General features: G+C 43.0%; 1 long non-coding RNA gene across 1 annotated transcript; it reads right to left on the minus strand.

Annotated features, from left to right (window-relative positions):
• Positions 1–2760: 2760 nt before the first annotated feature.
• LOC115177156 (uncharacterized) lies at positions 2761–18746 on the minus strand. The gene is made up of 2 exons (XR_003872360.1): positions 18676–18746; positions 2761–3207 (listed from the first exon to the last, which is right to left on the minus strand). It is a non-coding gene; the product is annotated as an uncharacterized LOC115177156 (long non-coding RNA).
• Between the last annotated feature and the right edge of the window lie 1429 nt (positions 18747–20175).

Here is a 20175-nt window from a genome sequence, read left to right on the forward strand (position 1 = left end):
ATTTGGTTTGCTAAGTATTATAGGGTATTAAGACATTAGCAAAAATATATTTTGATATACCCAAACGCAACAATATAACATGTAATGTTCAAAATATAATCTATTTTACAATTCAACATCAATTTTTATAAAGTAATAAATTGCATAATATATATTCTAAGAGTAGCGTATGTTTTCTTCCTCATTACACATTTGACAATACAGTGTATCCTACATAGAGATAAATCAATTTTATTCTCAAATCAGGCCATAGGATGCATACCTCCTACATTAGGAATGTGTAATTCACCACAACACACTATGTATGAGGTGTTTCCACATTTACCAAACACATACACTACCGGTCAAAAGTTTTGGAACACCTACTCATTCAAGGGTTTTCTAAATCTTTACTATTTTCTACATTGTAGAATAATAGTGAAGACATCAAAACTATGAAATAACAAATATGGAATCATAGTAACCAAAAAAGTGTTAAACAAATCAAAATATATTTTATATTTGAGATTCTTCTAATAGCCACCCTTTGCCTTGATGACAGCTTTGCACACTCTTGTCATTCTCTCAACCAGATTCATGAGGTAGTCACCTGGAATGCATTTCAATTAACAGGTGTGCCTTGTTAAAAGTTAATTTGTGGAATTTCTTTCCTTCTTTAAGCCAGTTGTGTTGTGACAAGGTAGGGGGTATACAGAAGATAGCTTTATTTGGTAAAACACCAAGTCCATATTATGACAAGATCAGCTCAAATAAGCAAAGAGAAATGACAGTCCATCATTACTTTAAATCATGAAAGTCAATATGGAACATTTCAAGAACTTTGAAAGTTTCTTCAAGTGCAGTTGCAAAAACCATCTAGCGCTATGATGAAACTAGCTCTCATGAGGAACACAATAGGAATGGAAGGCCCAGAGTTACCTCTGCTGCAGAGGATAAGTTCATTAGAGTTACCAGCCTCAGAAATTGCAGCCCAAATAAATGCTTCACAGAGTTCAAGTAACAGACACATCTCAACATCAACTGTTCAGAGGAGACTGAATGAATCAGGCCTTCATGGTCGATTTGCTGCAAAGAAACCACTACTAAAGGGCACCAATAGCAAGAAGAGACTTGCTTGGGCCAAGAAACAAGAGCAATGGACATTAGACTGGAGGAAATTTGTCCTTTGGTCTGGAGTCCAAATTTGAGATTTTTGGTTCCAACCACCGTGTCTTTGTGAGACGCGGTGTCGGTGAACGGATGATCTCCGCAAGTGTATTTCCCACCATAAAGCATGGAGGAGGAGGTGTTATGGTGTGGGGGTGCTTTGCTGGTGACACTGTCTGTGATTTATTTAGAATTCAAGGCACACTTAGCCAGCATGGCTAACACAGCATTCTGCAGCGATACGCCTTCTCATCTGGTTGGGCTTAGTGGGATTATGATTTGTTTTTCAACAGGACAATGACCCAACACACCTACAGGCTGTGTAAGGGCTATTTCACCAAGAAGGAGAGTGATGGAGTGCTGCATCAGATGATCTGGCCTCCACAATCCCCCAACCTCAACCAAATTGAGATGGTTTGGGATGAGTCGGACCGCAGAATGAAGAAAACGCAGCCAACAAGTGCTCAGCATATGTGGAAATTCCTTCAAGACTGTTGGAAAAGCATTCCAGGTGTTGCTGGTTGAGAGAATGCCAAGAGTGCGCAAAGCCATCATCAACGCAAAGAGTGGCTATTTGAAGAATCTCAAATATAAAATATATTTTGATTTGTTTAACACTTCTTTGGTTACTACATGATGCCATATGTGTTATTTCATAGTTTTGATGTCTTCACTATTATTCTACAATGTAGAAAATAGTAAAATTAAGAAAAACCCTTGAATGAGTAGGTGTTCTAAAACTTTTGACCGGTAGTGGACATGCTTGCAGGTCTTTGGGGGTGGAATTTGGAAATTTATGATGAAATGGGTGTATGAATTATACGATTAATTTCCAATGTATCGTACAGTCTGAATGGAAATAATATTTACACAATAAAATACTCAAATAATTTGCAAAGATAATCAAATAAATGACAAGATACATAGATGTAGTTGTTCACATGTATCCTGCTTTATTATTGGAATAATGATGCAAAAACTAATTCACAATTGTACTTAAACACTTTCACTCACAAACTACCACCACACAATGAAAACATAACATTCGTTCCGTAACGAATAACAAATAAAAAGTCCTTTGATGAGTTTTAATAAAAGTATATAATATAAAGTGAAATAAAAGCAGCACAGAGTGAGGGCCAACAAAGCGTACTGATACTAAGACTGAGACTAACATCAAAATCCATTTTCAATTTAATCCCAGACAAAGGAATACACCCAGCCTTTCATTTGTCATGCTTTGTGGAGTATGAAATAATTTTTACATAACTAATTTTTGCTATCCTTCTTTTTTTACATCCGTTATTAGACAGTGGCAACGCGGAACACTAATGATTATGAACATGGTCTTTTGCCTGCTAATGCCTGCAATGCAGTGAAGAAAACAATATGACAACAATAACGTCTAATGTAACTGGCCCCTCTAACAGTACAACTGGCCCCAGCTTGGCCCCCCCAGTTGAAATGGTCTAGAACTGCCACTGTTCCCATCACACTTGTTCAGAGAGGCACTGTCCTCTCTCTAGTTGTACTGTCTTATGCTCTGATAGTTCACTGACGTTGAATCCTAGTCCTAGTGTGCAGACACACAGAAACTGTCATAGGGCAAGTCAATACAATACAACTCTACTTTAATCACAATTGAGAATTAAACAATGGTGGTTATGCTTCGGACGATGCTCAAATGCTGCTCTTATGCCCCAGATACACAGTGGAATATTTAGTTTATTTTTAATTAACTTCGACTAGTCTGTTTTTGAAAGACACATCCTCCACTAGTCTCGGCATGCATTTTGATCTGTCCTCCTGTGATCTGCTGCTGTGCCTTGCTGCCGGTGAGGGAGAGGGCTGGGCTCCGGGGCTTCGGTGCTGCGGACAGTGGGGTGTGACCCTGGTGTTGGGAAGAAGCCGTGTCTGGCACTATAGCGGCCTGATTCACAACACCAGCTGTCCTGCCCCACCAGAAGTCAGAGCTGGCTAGAGCTGTTCCTCCTGAGGCCCTGCATCCTCCTGCGTGGATCCTACAGCTCTCAGGGGCTGATCCACAGAGAACCTGGAAGTCTGATAAAAACAACAGCATCATTATTCATTCATTCATCAGTATTACAGTTATTATTACAGTAAACACTCATTCCTATTCAGTGCCATTCAGTTCATTTTTTAAATTTTATTTCACCTTTATTTAACCAGGTAGGCCAGTTGAGAACAAGTTCTCATTTACAACTGCGACCTGGCCAAGATAAAGCAAAGCAGTACGACAAAAATAACCACACAGAGTTACACATAAACAAACGTACAGCCAATAACACAATAGAAAAATCTATGTACAGTGTGTGCCAATGTAGTAAGATTAGGGAGGTAAGGCAATAAATAGGCCATAGTGGCAAAAATAATTACAATAAAGTTTAGGTTAGAATGTATCACCACTTTAATAAACTGCTAACATGGCTACAAATGCAATGTCTAAACAATAAATACTTATCCAAATCTAGAGTGTAGTATTGGGTGTGAGGAGGTTCAGGTAAATTAGGGGCAGTCTTCAGATGTGGCAGATACTGTACCAACATGCAGAGTGGAGCAGAGGTTTCTATTTTAGAGTCTGGAAGTGTATTGAGGTTAAGTCAGAGATAGATGGAGCAGAGAATAACTGAGGACCACGACTGTAGTTCTCTATCCACCTCTGTTGACACTGGGTTTGGGATGGGTGGACAAGTAAAATGATTGGGAGGGAGAGGTTTCACATAATGTGCAAATGTCCATTTATTTAGAGTGAAGTTTAGAAATCCAACTAGAGACATTTGACTCAATTAAAGAGGCACTCCTGCTATTTTGGAACTTTTCCTGTTGAAAAACAATATCCCATGTATAAATACAGTAATGTACACACACACACACAAATGTTTTTTGGAGCAAAATGTAGTTTTTTCGACACAACTGAAAACTTCAAGGAGGTGGTCTGATGGTGCCCTCTGATGTCATCGCCCTCCCCCCTTGTGTGGGGGAACAATAGAGGAGTAATAGAGAACAGATGAGAAAGCCCCCCCTCACCCCACTTGTGCCATGTCATGATACCTGGACCACATATTGAGATGTACCTTTTGCTAAGTTAATCAGGTGATAAATGAGGGTAAAAGGAGACTGGAGTGCCACTTTAACGATGAGGGAGGTTATGCTACACAGGAAATGAGAGTGAGAGACATCATCCAAAATCGCAGCAGACCCATTACAGAGAGATTTGGATAAGCTTTTTTGTCTGTGCTAATTTAATGATTCCCAGAGGAAGGTTTGGCTAACTGGCCTGGTTGTTATGCGGAGACAGAGATGGAGAGAGAGAGAGAGAGACAGAGAGACGGAGACAGAGAGAGACGGGAGAGCGTACAGGAGAGAGAAAACATCTTGTGAATCATAGCTCCACCATCTCAGCCAACTGTGTTAAAGGAGCTAAGCCTCTGCAGCCTGTCTGACACCACACTGTGTGACAGAGGTCAGAAAGAGGACAGAGGTGCTGAGGCCATACTTAACTGGAACTTTCTGCGTGGAGCCAGAGCAGTAAAACAATGGCTCTTATTGGCTGCTGCCTCAGTGACTGTGGATAAAGACTGAGGCTATGTCCAAAATGGCACCCTATGTAGTAGTGCTCATACGGCTCTCGTCAAAAGTAGTGCGATATGTAGGGCTTAGGGTGCCATTTGGGATGCAGCTTGGGCAGATCGAGGGGACATCTTAAAAGGGCAAAGTGACCACAGTGATTGATATATTGTTGCTCTGACTTTAATTCCATCCCACCATACAACTTAATCTCTTCTTGATAGACAGGCACAAACCATCAACAGATACATTCCATGATCCTCCTCAATGGATGCCATTTTGTGAAAACATGGTTGACATATTAATATGAAACTCACTCTAAAAGCCATCAAAATACACTTCAAGTTGTAAGTGAGAAGAGCATATTAACGGTGTCATAGAGAGAGAGAGAGAGAGAGAGAGAGAGAGAGATACTGGTAGGTAGCTGCATTTGAAGCTGCCACGGTTTGGGGGCCAAACACCTTTACCACTGTTATCTGTAATGCGACTCTATTAATCTGCAGTTTGTCCTCTCCCCTGGACATATTCCATCACTGGAGGGTCAAGTCCAGCTAATTCCTCCACAGTTGAACATGCCACACAGCATAATATCCCAGCAATACCTTTCTGCCCAATCCTGTTCTATCCGCTCTGTTGCCCTTTCTGGTTAATCTAATTGCGACAAAGCCCACATAAGGGCTTTTGTGCCAAGAACTTCTTTATGGTTTAAAATTAAACGGCTTGGGCGCCCAGTTTTTGGATGGCAGCCAGTGTCCTTCAGACAAAGAATGTCAGTGTGCTTAATAGGCAGAAAAGCTCTCCCCTGTCCTGAAAAAAAAGCAGCCACCACACGCCTCAGTACTGCGCATGTCTGCTCCCACTACTTTCTGTCAAGGCAACAATGAGAGCAGTTACATCTGAACTGCACCATAGTGTGAAAGGTCATTTTGGACAGGCCTGTTAACATACACACTTCCATTTCTGTACAGGCAAGTTAAAGACAGATATTCCTTTCAAAAAAGCTTTTTTTGGGGGGTACTTAATGACCTGATTTAGATTTTCTCAAGTTCTGGAAGTGGCCAGAATTCACCATAGTTTCTAGAAGCTCTGGTCCAGAGTGTTAAGTCCAACTTGCTGAAGGCTCAACATCAGAAAGCTGCACGTAATGCCCTGGACTAGAGCTAAGGTTCCAGCTGAGAACAAAGAAGAGTACTTATTCCTGCTATTCTCATATAAAATATGATCATTTCCCAAATAGCCAAGCCAAGCATCATTTCACACACAAGGGGCCATCACTATTTCTGACACCTCCATATTGTCTGAACAAATCTATTTCCTTTTCATCAGATCTCTATGTAATCTACATTCAGGGATGTCATGTCCTTTGTACTGTGCTGTATTCCATTCTGTGGATTCCATGATTGGATTCCATTCTGGGGGAGTCAAGTCGGCACAGCAACATGCCTCCTTGACATTTCCGTCGGATAGTTCCGGAATCATTTTGCGTATCCCCCATTCATTACAATATTTGCTGAGCAGAAACCCTTGAAATCACTGCTTCAATGTGGCCGTAAGCACCTGCATTCCCTTTGGAGATATTCAGGATCAATACATTCTCAAGTCCAAGATGCTTATCCCACTCACAAGCTAAGAAAAGTGTCTTACAGACCCCATAATGATATACTGTAGTGTGGCACAGTACCAGTACAAGTGTCCATGTGTAACGGCTAAACCAGTCATTTGAGGTAAAAAATCTAGAAATAAAAATAATGCCAATTCAAGCAAAAAAATAGGAGACCTTCCTTGGAGTGAAGACCCTTTGACAAGCAATTAAGGACTTGTTTGTTGTCTTGCTTGGGCTATTTCCTAAACGCAGGCATTAGTTAGCATTAATAGCTTCTCACGGTAATTAAACCTCCCTTCTAAATGATCCTGGTGCCAGACCAGACCATGTGCAGTGTGTCCCCTGTGTCTCCAGACAAGCCCAGCCTACCCCACCCATCCTCCCACCTCGGGTCACATTTTCCTCCCTCTGGCCTGGCTTTGTGCTGATGGACGAGCCCATCCCTCACGGTCCTCCCAGACAGCTGTGCTTAGCCTGCAGAATGGAGAGAGAGACTTTGGGACTTTGCTTACTGGATGAAAGCAAGCATTTGTTTCCTAATGGAACCTTCAGCCCTCCCGGAAGATCAATTATATTCTGTACACCCAGAAATAAGTCATTGGCATCATCCTCGTCTTGGTAATTGATCTCTTTCTGAGGGTATGGCATCCCTGGCTGTGTCTGGGGTTTTTGTTTTAGCACAGACTGGCTGCTGTGTGATACAGTGTTCAAGTAATAGGGGACATGTCGATGGTATTGTATCTAATAATAACATTTGCAAATCTGTAAGATTGCACAGTTAGTATCAAATTCTATGAATGTGGAAATTCCCCTCACTGATAATATCTCCTGTATTATGGGAAATGCATCATCCTAATCAATCTGAAATGGTTTTGCCTTTCCTTTGCATTTCCATTTCCAAATACTAAGAGAAAAAGCCCAAACAAATTCAACAGAAACTTGTTTTGGCCTGCTAGACGGAAGGGGAAATATCGACTGCAATTTCTGAGAAGACAGACAGACAGACAGACTGGCAGACAGACATGTCTTATCATGGATGCAGCAGCTGTCAGGAACAGCCCAGGTAACAGAAAGGCATCATCTCATCAGCCTTCCCACAGCCTGTCAATCCTGCACAATGGACTGATTGACATATCCCTTATATACACCACTACAGCAAACTTCCCACAGCCTGTCAATCCTGCAGAATGGACTGATTGACATATCCCTTACTGTATATACAGCAACCTTCCTATAAGCCTAACTTAAAACAACACTATTTCAGTATGACAGTATATTTATTTCCTTCCTTAACTCGACATCGGAAAGATGAACATTTGCTTTCATGCTTCACTCCTAAACTGAACATGAAGTGAAATGAGAGAGAGAGAGAGAGAGAGAGAGAGAGAGAGAGAGAGAGAGAGAGAGAGAGAGAGAATAAGAAGGAAGAATATGTAATGAGAGTGTTTACGGGAGGTTCCTGTCCATCGGTGGAAGGCAGTCTGCTCATTAAGCTATAGAGAGAACACAGAAGGCTGCTTATTAAGCTATAGGGAGAACAGAGAAGGCAGTCTGCTCATTAAGTTATAGGGAGAACAGAGAAGGCAGTCTGCTCATTAAACTATAGAGAGAACAGAGAAGGCTGCTTATTAAGTTATAGGGAGAAAAGAGAAGGCAGTCTGCTCATTAATCTATAGGGAGAACAGAGAAGGCAGTCTGTTCATTAAACTATAGAGAGAACAGAGAAGGCTGCTTATTAAGTTATAGGGAGAAAAGAGAAGGCAGTCTGCTCATTAATCTATAGGGAGAACAGAGAAGGCAGTCTGCTTATTAAGCTATAGGGAGAACAGAGAAGGCAGTCTGCTCATTAAGTTATAGGGAGAACAGAGAAGGCAGTCTGCTCATTAAACTATAGAGAGAACACAGAAGGCTGCTTATTAAGTTATAGGGAGAACAGAGAAGGCAGTCTGCTCATTAAACAATAGAGAGAACACAGAAGGCTGCTCATTAATCTATAGGGAGAACAGAGAAGGCAGTCTGCTCATTAAACTATAGGGAGAACACAGAAGGCTGCTTATTAAGTTATAGGGAGAACAGAGAAGGCAGTCTGCTCATTAAACAATAGAGAGAACACAGAAGGCTGCTTATTAAGTTATAGGGAGAACAGAGAAGGCAGTCTGCTCATTAAACAATAGAGAGAACACAGAAGGCTGCTTATTAAGTTATAGGGAGAACAGAGAAGGCAGTCTGCTCATTAAACTATAGAGAGAACCCAGAAGGCTGCTTATTAAGTTATAGGGAGAACAGAGAAGGCAGTCTGCTCATTAAACTATAGAGAGAACCCAGAAGGCTGCTTATTAAGTTATAGGGAGAACAGAGAAGGCAGTCTGCTCATTAAACTATAGGGAGAACAGAGACGGCAGTCTGCTCATTAAGTTATAGGGAGAAGTGTGTGTGATGATCGAGCCACTGGTCTGGATCTTTCTGCATGGATTCATTAGTTTCTCTGTGGGACACATACACACACACTTCTGATGATATTGTGGTTCCCAGACTGCCACAAAACACATGGCTAACAGTGACAGACAGTCCTCTCTGGAGCTCTGTCCTCCATCCCTCTCCTGTCCCTCATTCCTCTCTGACACGATATCATTATGGACCGATTTTATACATATCTAATATACTCCATTGGCATCTGTAACATGCCAGGCAACATCCCAACAGACAGTAGCACTGAACAGTAAAAGGAGCCTTCTTTGTGCTACAGCTGCAGAGGGTGTTGGATGTATGTACACGGCTGCCTGCTACTCGACTGTGATGGTATTTCACTGAGTGTTTGGCAGGTGTGGCACTGCAGCATTGCTGAAGGAAACAGCTGTTCTCCACAGACAGACAGACAGAATAACAGACAGACAGAGTAACAGACACACAGACATACCCCTGAGCCACCATGGCTTTATAGGAGTAGAGGTAAATAGGCCAGTTCATGTGGTTAATAGATGGTAGTAGGGGTAAACAGTGGAAGACAGGCCAGTTCATGTGGTTAATAGATGGTAGTAGGGTTAAACAGTGGAAGACAGACCAGTTCATGTGATTAATAGATGGTAGTAGGGGTAAACAGTGGAAGACAGGCCAGTTCATGTGGTTAATAGATGGTAGTAGGGTTAAACAGTGGAAGACAGACCAGTTCATGTGATTAATAGATGGTAGTAGGGGTAAACAGTGGAAGACAGGCCAGTTCATGTGGTTAATAGATGGTAGTAGGGGTAAACAGTGGAAGACAGGCCAGTTCATGTGGTTAATAGATGGTAGTAGTGGTAAACAGTAGAAGGTGGACCAGTTCATGTGGTTAATAGATGGTAGTAGTGGTAAACAGTGGAAGACAGGCCAGTTCATGTGGTTAATAGATGGTAGTAGGGGTAAACAGTGGAAGACAGGCCAGTTCATGTGGTTAATAGATGGTAGTAGGGGTAAACAGTGGAAGACAGGCCAGTTCATGTGGTTAATAGATGGTAGTAGTGGTAAACAGTGGAAGGTGGACCAGTTCAGGCATGATGACTCCTTGCTGTCCCCAGTCCACCTGGCCATGCTGCTGCTCCAGTTTCAACTGTTCTGCCTGCGGCTACGGAACCCTGACCTGTTCACCGGACGTGCTTGTTGCACCCTCGACAATTACTATGATTATTATTATTTGACCATGCTGGTCATTTACGAACATTTTAACATCTTGACCATGTTCTGTTATAATATCCACCCGGCACAGCCAGAAGAGGACTGGCCACCCCTCATAGCCTGGTTCCTCTCTAGGTTTCTTCCTAGGTTTTTGGCCTTTCTCAGGAGTTTTTCCTAGGGAGTTTTTCCCAGCCACCGTGCTTCTTTCACATGCATTGCTTGCTGTTTGGGGTTTTAGGCTGGGTTTCTGTACAGCACTTTGAGATTTCAGCTGATGTACGAAGGGCTATATAAATAAATTTGATTTGATTTGATTAATAGATGGTAGTAGGGGTAAACAGTGGAAGACAGGCCAGTTCATGTGGGTAATAGATGGTAGTAGGGGTAAACAGTGGAAGACAGGCCAATTTATGTGGTTAATAGATGGTAGTAGGGGTAAACAGTGGAAGACAGGCCAGTTCATGTGGGTAATAGATGGTAGTAGGGGTAAACAGTGGAAGACAGGCCAGTTCATGTGGTTAATAGATGGTAGTAGGGGTAAACAGTGGAAGACAGGCCAATTTATGTGGTTAATAGATGGTAGTAGGGGTAAACAGTGGAAGGCAGGCCAGTTCATGTGGTTAATAGATGGTAGTAGTGGTAAACAGTGGAAGACAGACCAGTTCATGTGGTTAATAGATGGTAGTAGGGGTAAACAGTGGAAGGTGGACCAGTTCATGTGGTTAATAGATGGTAGTAGTGGTAAACAGTGGAAGACAGGCCAGTTCATGTGATTAATAGATGGTAGTAGGGGTAAACAGTGGAAGACAGGCCAGTTCATGTGATTAATAGATGGTAGTAGTGGTAAACAGTGGAAGGTGGACCAGTTCATGTGGTTAATAGATGGTAGTAGTGGAAGACAGGCCAGTTCATGTGGTTAATAGATGGTAGTAGGGGTAAACAGTGGAAGACAGGCCAGTTCATGTGGTTAATAGATGGTAGTAGTGGTAAACAGTGGAAGGTGGACCAGTTCATGTGGTTAATAGATGGTAGTAGGGGTAAACAGTGGTAGACAGGCCAATTCATGTGATTAATAGATGGTAGTAGTGGTAAACAGTGGAAGGCAGGCCAGTTCATGTGGTTAATAGATGGTAGTAGTGGTAAACAGTGGAAGGTGGAGCAGTTCATGTGGTTAATAGATGGTAGTAGTGGTAAACAGTGGAAGACAGGCCAATTCATGTGATTAATAGATGGTAGTAGTGGTAAACAGTGGAAGGTGGACCAGTTCATGTGGTTAATAGATGGTAGTAGTGGTAAACAGTGGAAGACAGGCCAGTTCATGTGGTTAATAGATGGTAGTAGGGGTAAACAGTGGAAGGCAGGCCAGTTCATGTGGTTAATAGATGGTAATAGGGGTAAACAGTGGAAGACAGACCAGTTCATGTGGTTAATAGATGGTAGTAGGGGTAAACAGTGGAAGACAGGCCAGTTCATGTGGTTAATAGATGGTAGTAGGGGTAAACAGTGGAAGACAGGCCAGTTCATGTGGTTAATAGATGGTAGTAGGGGTAAACAGTGGAAGACAGGCCAGTTCATGTGGTTAATAGATGGTAGTAGTGGTAAACAGTGGAAGACATGCCAGTTCATGTGGTTAATAGATGGTAGTAGGGGTAAACAGTGGAAGACAGGCCAGTTCATGTGGTTAATAGATGGTAGTAGTGGTAAACAGTGGAAGACAGGCCAATTCATGTGATTAATAGATGTAGTAGTGGTAAACAGTGGAAGACATGCCAGTTCATGTGGTTAATAGATGGTAGTAGGGGTAAACAGTGGAAGACAGGCCAGTTCATGTGGTTAATAGATGGTAGTAGGGGTAAACAGTGGAAGACAGGCCAGTTCATGTGGTTAATAGATGGTAGTAGGGGTAAACAGTGGAAGGTGGACCAGTTCATGTGGTTAATAGATGGTAGTAGTGGTAAACAGTGGAAGACAGGCCAGTTCATGTGGTTAATAGATGGTAGTAGTGGTAAACAGTGGAAGACAGGCCAATTCATGTGGTTAATAGATGTAGTAGGGGTAAACAGTGGAAGACAGGCCAGTTCATGTGGTTAATAGACAGATGTTAGTAGGGGTAAACAGTGGAAGGTGGACCAGTTCATGTGGTTAATAGATGGTAGTAGGGGTAAACAGTGGAAGACAGGCCAGTTCATGTGGTTAATAGATGGTAGTAGGGGTAAACAGTGGAAGGTGGACCAGTTCATGTGGTTAATAGATGGTAGTAGTGGTAAACAGTGGAAGACAGGCCAATTCATGTGATTAATAGATGGTAGTAGTGGTAAACAGTGGTAGACAGGCCAGTTCATGTGATTAATAGATGGTAGTAGGGGTAAACAGTGGAAGGTGGACCAGTTCATGTGGTTAATAGACAGATGTTAGTGGGGTAAACAATGCGTCTAGACAGACTAAAGCACTAGGCCACTACATGCCAATGATTGAAGTAGTACACACTGCTAATAGTATTCAGGGAGGTTGAAGGTGACTTAAATGTTATGTCTGTGTCCCACGAGACACCATATTCCCACTATAATGCTACGGTCTGCACTGAACTCAAAAACACCATCATTTCTTATCAAATAACCAACAGGTAAAAGCCATTGATCAGAACCTGTACTATCAACCCGAGGACAGATACTGTATATGTGAATACCGGGTGCCTTGACTAAAACAGGAAGGATGAATGTCATTACAGGATATCAAGAGAGAGTAAATGAACATGTTACTTCTCTCTTCCTGCAACACCATCCTCCTCCCCCAGCTAGCTGTGCTAAATATTTCTCTGTGTATCTCTCCGAAATTGAGACGTAATTTATAAAATGGAGAGCCGACGGTAATGCATTACTAATACCAATAAAGGATTGCTTTTCTTAATTCGTTTCACGTGAATTTGGTACCCTTCTACTGTCTGAAAAGCAGGTCCTTTTCCCTCCCTTCTAAAATAATTGAATCCAACGCGAACTTCAGGCTAAACTGTGAAAGTAGTTAGAGTCATGTCTTGGTTTCTGATCATGATCAGATCTGTAATGAAGCAGAACATGCCATTTGCCTTATTGGAATGTGAGGATGTGCTCTTGTTTTATTTTCCACAGTATCAGAACAACACAAGGGAGAGGAATTAACCTCTACTAATTAGACCATTATAACAAAATATTATCATTGTGGACCCCAGGAAGAGTAGTTACTGCTTCTGCAAAACGGGGATCCAAATAAACAAATAAATAAACAAATACCAATTATATTGAACATCTTCAATGTTTTACATAACAAGGTCGGCACTTTTCACATGACATAAATTAATGTGCAACACAATGACATAAAATCCCATTTCGTACAGGTACCTATGGAATAAATGGAATTGGACAGCATATTGCACATTTCATTATTTCAGTCAGAACTTATGTATTATGGGAAATCAATATGAATCTAGAATAACTACAGCACAAAATCAAAGAATGACTATATGGTGTATGTATGAACTCCACAAAGATACACTGTCCCATGTAGACACATGCCTGGGTTTCACTGTACTTGATAACCAATTATGCCTTTGTAGATCTAGTTAAAAATATCTATGTGGATTCTGGACATGATACAATGCTTTTCCCCCGGGGCTATAAAGGGCTGTTTGCTTTATTTCACCAGTTAGACTTGAATATAGGAGCGCTGCCAACCCGCTGAGGGAATTAAGCAGAGTGAAATGCAGAGTGGTGCTGCTGAATGGGCAGATTGGCAGGCCTACCCTTCTACTCTACTCTAACAAGTCCACACAATGAACACACGACCAGCCCCATTACCCACCGAGCTACAGTGGAGAGACAGGGAGGCAGGGGCTGAAGATGAAAGAGATTTCATCCGCTGTCTATTATTGGCCACTTGTAATTGATCCCTATACCAGTCAAGCCATCTCACAATAGTGATTTTGAACATAGGCCTACTAATGTCTACTCATAATGATGTGAAGTTGTTATAATGAAATATGTTTCTGTAGGATATGATCTTGAATATTGTTTCTCCCCTTGGACATAAGTATAACTCTGTCTGTGGAAGAAGTAGAAAATAGATACATCTACCTACATTTTAATGGTATTGTCACGAATCCCACCGAAGGTGGCTCCCCTGCCTGCTCGGGCGGCGCTCGGCGGTCGTCGTCGCCGGCCTACTAGCCACCGCTGATCCCTTTTTCCTTTTCGTTTGGTATGTCTTATTGTTTGCACCTGTTCCTCATTTGTGTCTCTTGATTTATGGTTATTTAAGCCTGTTTAGCTCGCCCAGGTTTGCGCGGGATTATTTTCGTCAGAGTGTTTTTTGTTGGATGTGCTGGCGATCTACATGTGTTGTTTTTCGTATTTAAGGAATAAACACATTTTTCCTTACCTCTGCTCTCGGCGCCTGACTCCTACCACCACTCCTAGCAATCGTTGACAGGTATAGGATACATCTATTTACATTTTAATGGTACAGGATACATATATCTACATTGTAATGGTATAGGATACATCTATTTACATTGTAATGGTACAGGATACATCTATCTACATTGTAATGGTACAGGATACATCTATCTACATTGTAATGGTACAGGATACATCTATCTACATTGTAATGGTACAGGATACATCTATCTACATTGTAATGGTACAGGATACATCTATTTACATTTTAATGGTACAGGATACATCTATCTACATTTTAATGGTACAGGATACATCTATCTACATTGTAATGGTACAGGATACATCTATCTACATTGTAATGGTACAGGATACATCTATCTACATTGTAATGGTACAGGATACATCTATTTACATTTTAATGGTACAGGATACATATATCTACATTGTAATGGTACAGGATACATCTATCTACATTGTAATGGTACAGGATACATCTATCTACATTGTAATGGTACAGGATACATCTATCTACATTGTAATGGTACAGGATACATCTATCTACATTGTAATGGTACAGGATACATCTATCTACATTGTAATGGTACAGGATACATCTATCTACATTGTAATGGTACAGGACACATCTATCTACATTGTAATGGTACAGGATACATCTATCTACATTGTAATGGTACAGGATACATCTATCTACATTGTAATGGTACAGGATACATCTATCTACATTGTAATGGTACAGGATACATCTATCTACATTGTAATGGTACAGGATACATCTATCTACATTGTAATGGTACAGGACACATCTATCTACATTGTAATGGTACAGGATACATCTATTTACATTTTAATGGTACAGGATACATCTATCTACATTGTAATGGTACAGGATACATCTATCTACATTGTAATGGTACAGGATACATCTATCTACATTGTAATGGTACAGGATACATCTATCTACATTGTAATGGTACAGGATACATCTATCTACATTGTAATGGTACAGGATACATCTATTTCCTTTTAATGGTATAGGATACATCTATCTACATTGTAATGGTACAGGATACATCTATCTACATTGTAATGGTACAGGATACATCTATCTACATTGTAATGGTACAGGATACATCTATCTACATTGTAATGGTACAGGATACATCTATCTACATTGTAATGGTATAGGATACATCTATCTACATTGTAATGGTATAGGATACATCTATGTACATTTTAGTATTTTGAATTTGACTCCATCATTCTATTTTGACTACGAATTAGTTTTAGCTGTAGTACACTTCACCAGCACACAGTGTTGTTTGGGAGAGAGGATATTTTATTTCCAATGTATTTATTTCTATAGGTTGTTGAGTCGGTATTCAGTCGTGTTAAGCGACTCCAGTTGAAAAAGGAATGGCTGAAATAAATGCAGTAGATAACAGTGGAGGGCCCTGGCCATGGAGCTGGCTTGAACGCCGCACCCGGACTGGGCACCGGCGGAGAGGAATGCTCCGGCCATGGAGCTGAGTTGGCCGCCGTGCCTGGACTGGGCACCGGCGCAGACGAAGGCTCCGGCCTTGGAGCGGGACTGGACGCCGTGCCTGGACGGGACATCGGCGCAGAGGAAGGCACCTGCCAAGGAGCGGGACTGGACGCCGTGCCTGGACTGGTCACCGGCGCAGAGGAAGGCTCCGGCCTTGGAGCTGGACTGGACACCGTGCCTGGACTGGGCATCGGCGCAGAGGAAGGCTCTGGCCATGGAGCTGGACTGGACACCATACCCAGACTGGGCACCGGCGCAAAGGAGGGCTCCGGCATGTGGACCGTCGTAGGAGGTTCCGGACTGTGGACCGTCGCAGGAGGTTCCGGACTGTGGACCGTCGTAGGAGGTTCCGGACTGTGGACCGTCGTAGGAGGTTCCGGATGTGGACCGTCGTAGGAGGTTCCGGATGTGGACCGTCGTAGGAGGTTCCGGACTGTGAACCGTCGCCAGAAGCTCTGGACTGTGAACCATCGCCGGAAGCTCTGGACTATGAACCGTCGCCGGAAGCTCTGGACTATGAACCGTTGCCGGAAGCTCTGGACTAGGGACCATTGCCGGAAGCTCTGGACTAGGGACCATCGCCTGAAGCTCTGGACCGTGAACCGTCGCCGGAAGCTCTGGACTGTGAACCGTTGCCGGAAGCTCTGGACTAGGGACCGTTGCCGGAAGCTCTGGACTAGGGACCGTTGCCGGAAGCTCTGGACTGGGGACCGTTGCCGGAAGCTCTGGACTGGGGACCTTCGCCGGAAGCTCTGGACTGGGGACTGATGCTGGAAGCTCTGGACTGTTGATGCGCACTGGAGGCCTAGTGCGTGGAGCCGGTACAGGTGGCACCGGACTGGTGACACGCACTTCAGGGCGAGTGCGGGGAGAAGGCACAGGACATGCCGGACAGGTAGGTGCACTGGAGGCCTGATGCGTGGGACCGGCACAGGTTGCACCGGACTGGTGACACGCTCTTCAGGGCAAGTGCGAGGAGCTGGCACAGGACGTACTGGGCTGTGGAGGCGCACTGGAGACCTGGTGTGTAGAGCCGGCACAAATTGTACCGGAACGATGACACACTTCACACGGCGAGTGTGGGGAGCTGGCACAGGACGTACTGGGCTGTGGAGGCGCACTGGAGACCTGGTGCGTAGAGCCGGCACACATGGTACCGGACAAATGATACGCTCCTTAAGGCGAGTGCGGAGAGCTGGCACAGGACGTACTGGGCTGTGGAGGCGTACTGGAGACCTGGTGCGTAGAGCCGGCACACATGGTACCGGACAAATTATACGCTCCTTAAGGCGAGTGCGAAGAGCTGGCACAGGACGTACTGGGCTGTGGAGGCGCACTTGAGACCTGGTGCGTGGAGCCGGCACAGTTTTTACCAGACTGCTAGCCCGCTCCTCAGGACGAGTATGGAGAGCTGACTCAGGTGGCATCAAACAGATAACACGCTCCTTAGGGCGAATGCCATGCATCATACACCAACACAACAACTCTCTCATTTCTCTCTCCTCCAATTTCTCCATCAACTCACTGACTGTCTCTGACTCTCTCCGTTCACTCTCCTCCAATTTCTCCCTCTTCTCCCAGATTGGCTCTGGTTCGCTTTTTTGGGGGGGCTGTCCTTTGGGCTTTCCTTGTGGCCGCGAACCCCGGCGTCGTCGCTGTCCTCCCTTATCACCTTGCGTCTGCTTCCAAGGAAGTCTTTCGTGTCCCTCCATGATTTCCTCCCATGTCCAGGATGTCTTCTCCTCCTTGATCTCCTCCCAAGCCCAGGATACCTTCTCCTCCTGGGCACGCTGCTTGGTCCTGTTGTGGTGGGATCTTCTGTCATGATCGTCGTAAGAACTGGACCAAGGCGCAGCGTACGTAGCGTTCCACATCTTTATTATAAAGTGAAACTTCAGCAAATACAAAACAATAAACGAACAAACGAAACGTGACGTTCTGGAGTGCTCACAGGCAACTACACAAAAACAAAACCAGATCCCACAAAACACAGTGGGGAAATGGCTGCCTAAATATGATCCCCAATCAGAGACAACGATTAACAGCTGCCTCTGATTGGGAACCATACCAGGCCAACATAGAAATAGAATAACCTAGATTACCCACCCTAGTCACACCCCGACCTAACCAACATAGAGAATAAAAGGCTCTCTACGGTCAGGGCGTGACACTCACATACATTACAGTAAAAACCAAAGGGTTGGTTCACTCGTACGGAGCAATCAATCTGGTTCATTACATTGATTCAAGTAGGTTTGTCTTTAAAAATATATATACATATTTGCTGTGAAATGTAGGTATGATGATGTAGCTCTTAGCAAGTTTTATAGTAAAATGTCATGAATTGAAATAATTACTATTGTGATGAAAAATTCATAACGAATGATACACACTTCTCTGCAACAATATCTCTGAATACATTTGTATGAAAAAAGGATGTATTCTGGAACCTTTCATTTAGCGGCTACATTTTGCTTCAATTCCAAACCCATAGACACAATAAATTACTACCATACATTTCATGAAGCAGAAGGCATAGAGGGTAATTTACTGTAGGATTGACTTGCCATTCGTTCTCATTAGTAAGTGAAAGAAGTCACTGCACTTTTAATGCAAATTCGTACAGATCCCTAATGGCCATAGACATAGAATTCTATAGTGAGAACAGCAGAGGTGTTAGAAAGATGACAAACCTCTGACGCCACGTCAGTCCTCCTGGCTTTGAGAGAGACATCAGGACAGCATACCATTCAGTGGTGATGAAAGCCCTGCAGCCTGTAAAAAGAAGAAGACAGACATTTCTGTCATGTGCATAAATATCGCTGTTCTGTTGTGTGAAGGCATCACTGTGATATACAGTACATAGAACCATTTAACAAACACACACGCACTCATGTACACGTACAGTACACTTACGCGCACACACACAGACAGACAGACAGACAGACAGACAGACAGACAGACAGACAGACAGACAGACAGACAGACAGACAGACAGACAGACAGACAGACAGACAGACAGACAGAAACATGAAACCTGAATGTATTCATTGTACTCAACCTCACGTATCAGTATCAATCAAACTGAGACCTACAAAACAGTCAATACTGGTCTAACATATCTAGTAGTATTGTTCTAAAGCAGCGGTCTACCCTTCCTCTCTTTTAGACAGTGGAGGGAGGTGAGGACACAGTGAGGACTCTCAGTGCCTCTCCTCTCCCAGGCAGGCAGGCAGGCAGGCAGGCAGGCAGGCAGGCAGGCAGGCAGTAGACAGGCAGCCACTCTACGCTGTCTGGCTGATAATAGGGTCATTAATCATGCGTTCACAGACTGCTCTCTATCAGACGTAAGTCCTATGATTATGGCCATTGATTGGGGTGAAATAGTCCTCTGCTGCTGCTACTGCTGCTGCTTGGACCAATCTAGTCCAGGCTTGTTGGGGCGTGACTGTTTATTAGTTGACTCATTGATTAAAGGATGAAAGCTAACAAAATGGAGTTTGAATGATTTCCCTCTCATTAATATGTGTAGTAGATGATCGACTCTGTGGTTCAGTAGGTCCATAGGACATATAGTATAGTATAGTATAGTATAGTAGTATAGTATTGTGTAGTACAGTGTAGTATGGTGTGGTGTAGTATAGTGTGGTATAGTGTGGTATAGTATAGTGTGGTATAGTGTAGTATAGTATGGATGGAGCAGAGTGTGATATAGTTTAGTATAGTGTAGCAAAGTGTGATATAGTTTAGTATAGTGTAGTATAGCATGGTTTCCCAAACTCGGTACTGGGGCCCCCCTGGGTGCATGTTTTGGTTTTTGCCCAGGCCCTACACAGCTGATTCAAATAACCAACTCATCATCAAGCTTGGATTATTTAAATCAGCTGTGTAGTGCTAGGGGGGAAAAACTAAATGTGCACCCCCAGGGAGGGCCCCAGGACAGGGTATGGGAAACCCTGTAGTATAATACAATATAGTATAGTATAGTATAGTATAGTCAACATGGCTCAACTCCCTCAAGGAGTAATATGTTTTATCATTTTAAATGTTTCACAAATTTACAAGGGAGGTCCATTCTCCCCTTTCTACTGTCCTAGATTATATTAATAACAAGTTAATAATCAGCTAGGGAATTGCTACATATTTACAATAAAATGTATCACATATAAAGTACAGGTGCTAGATAAATTGTC

Source organism: Salmo trutta, chromosome 37, assembly GCF_901001165.1.
Source record: "Salmo trutta chromosome 37, fSalTru1.1, whole genome shotgun sequence".
Taxonomy (NCBI): Eukaryota; Metazoa; Chordata; class Actinopteri; order Salmoniformes; family Salmonidae; genus Salmo; species Salmo trutta.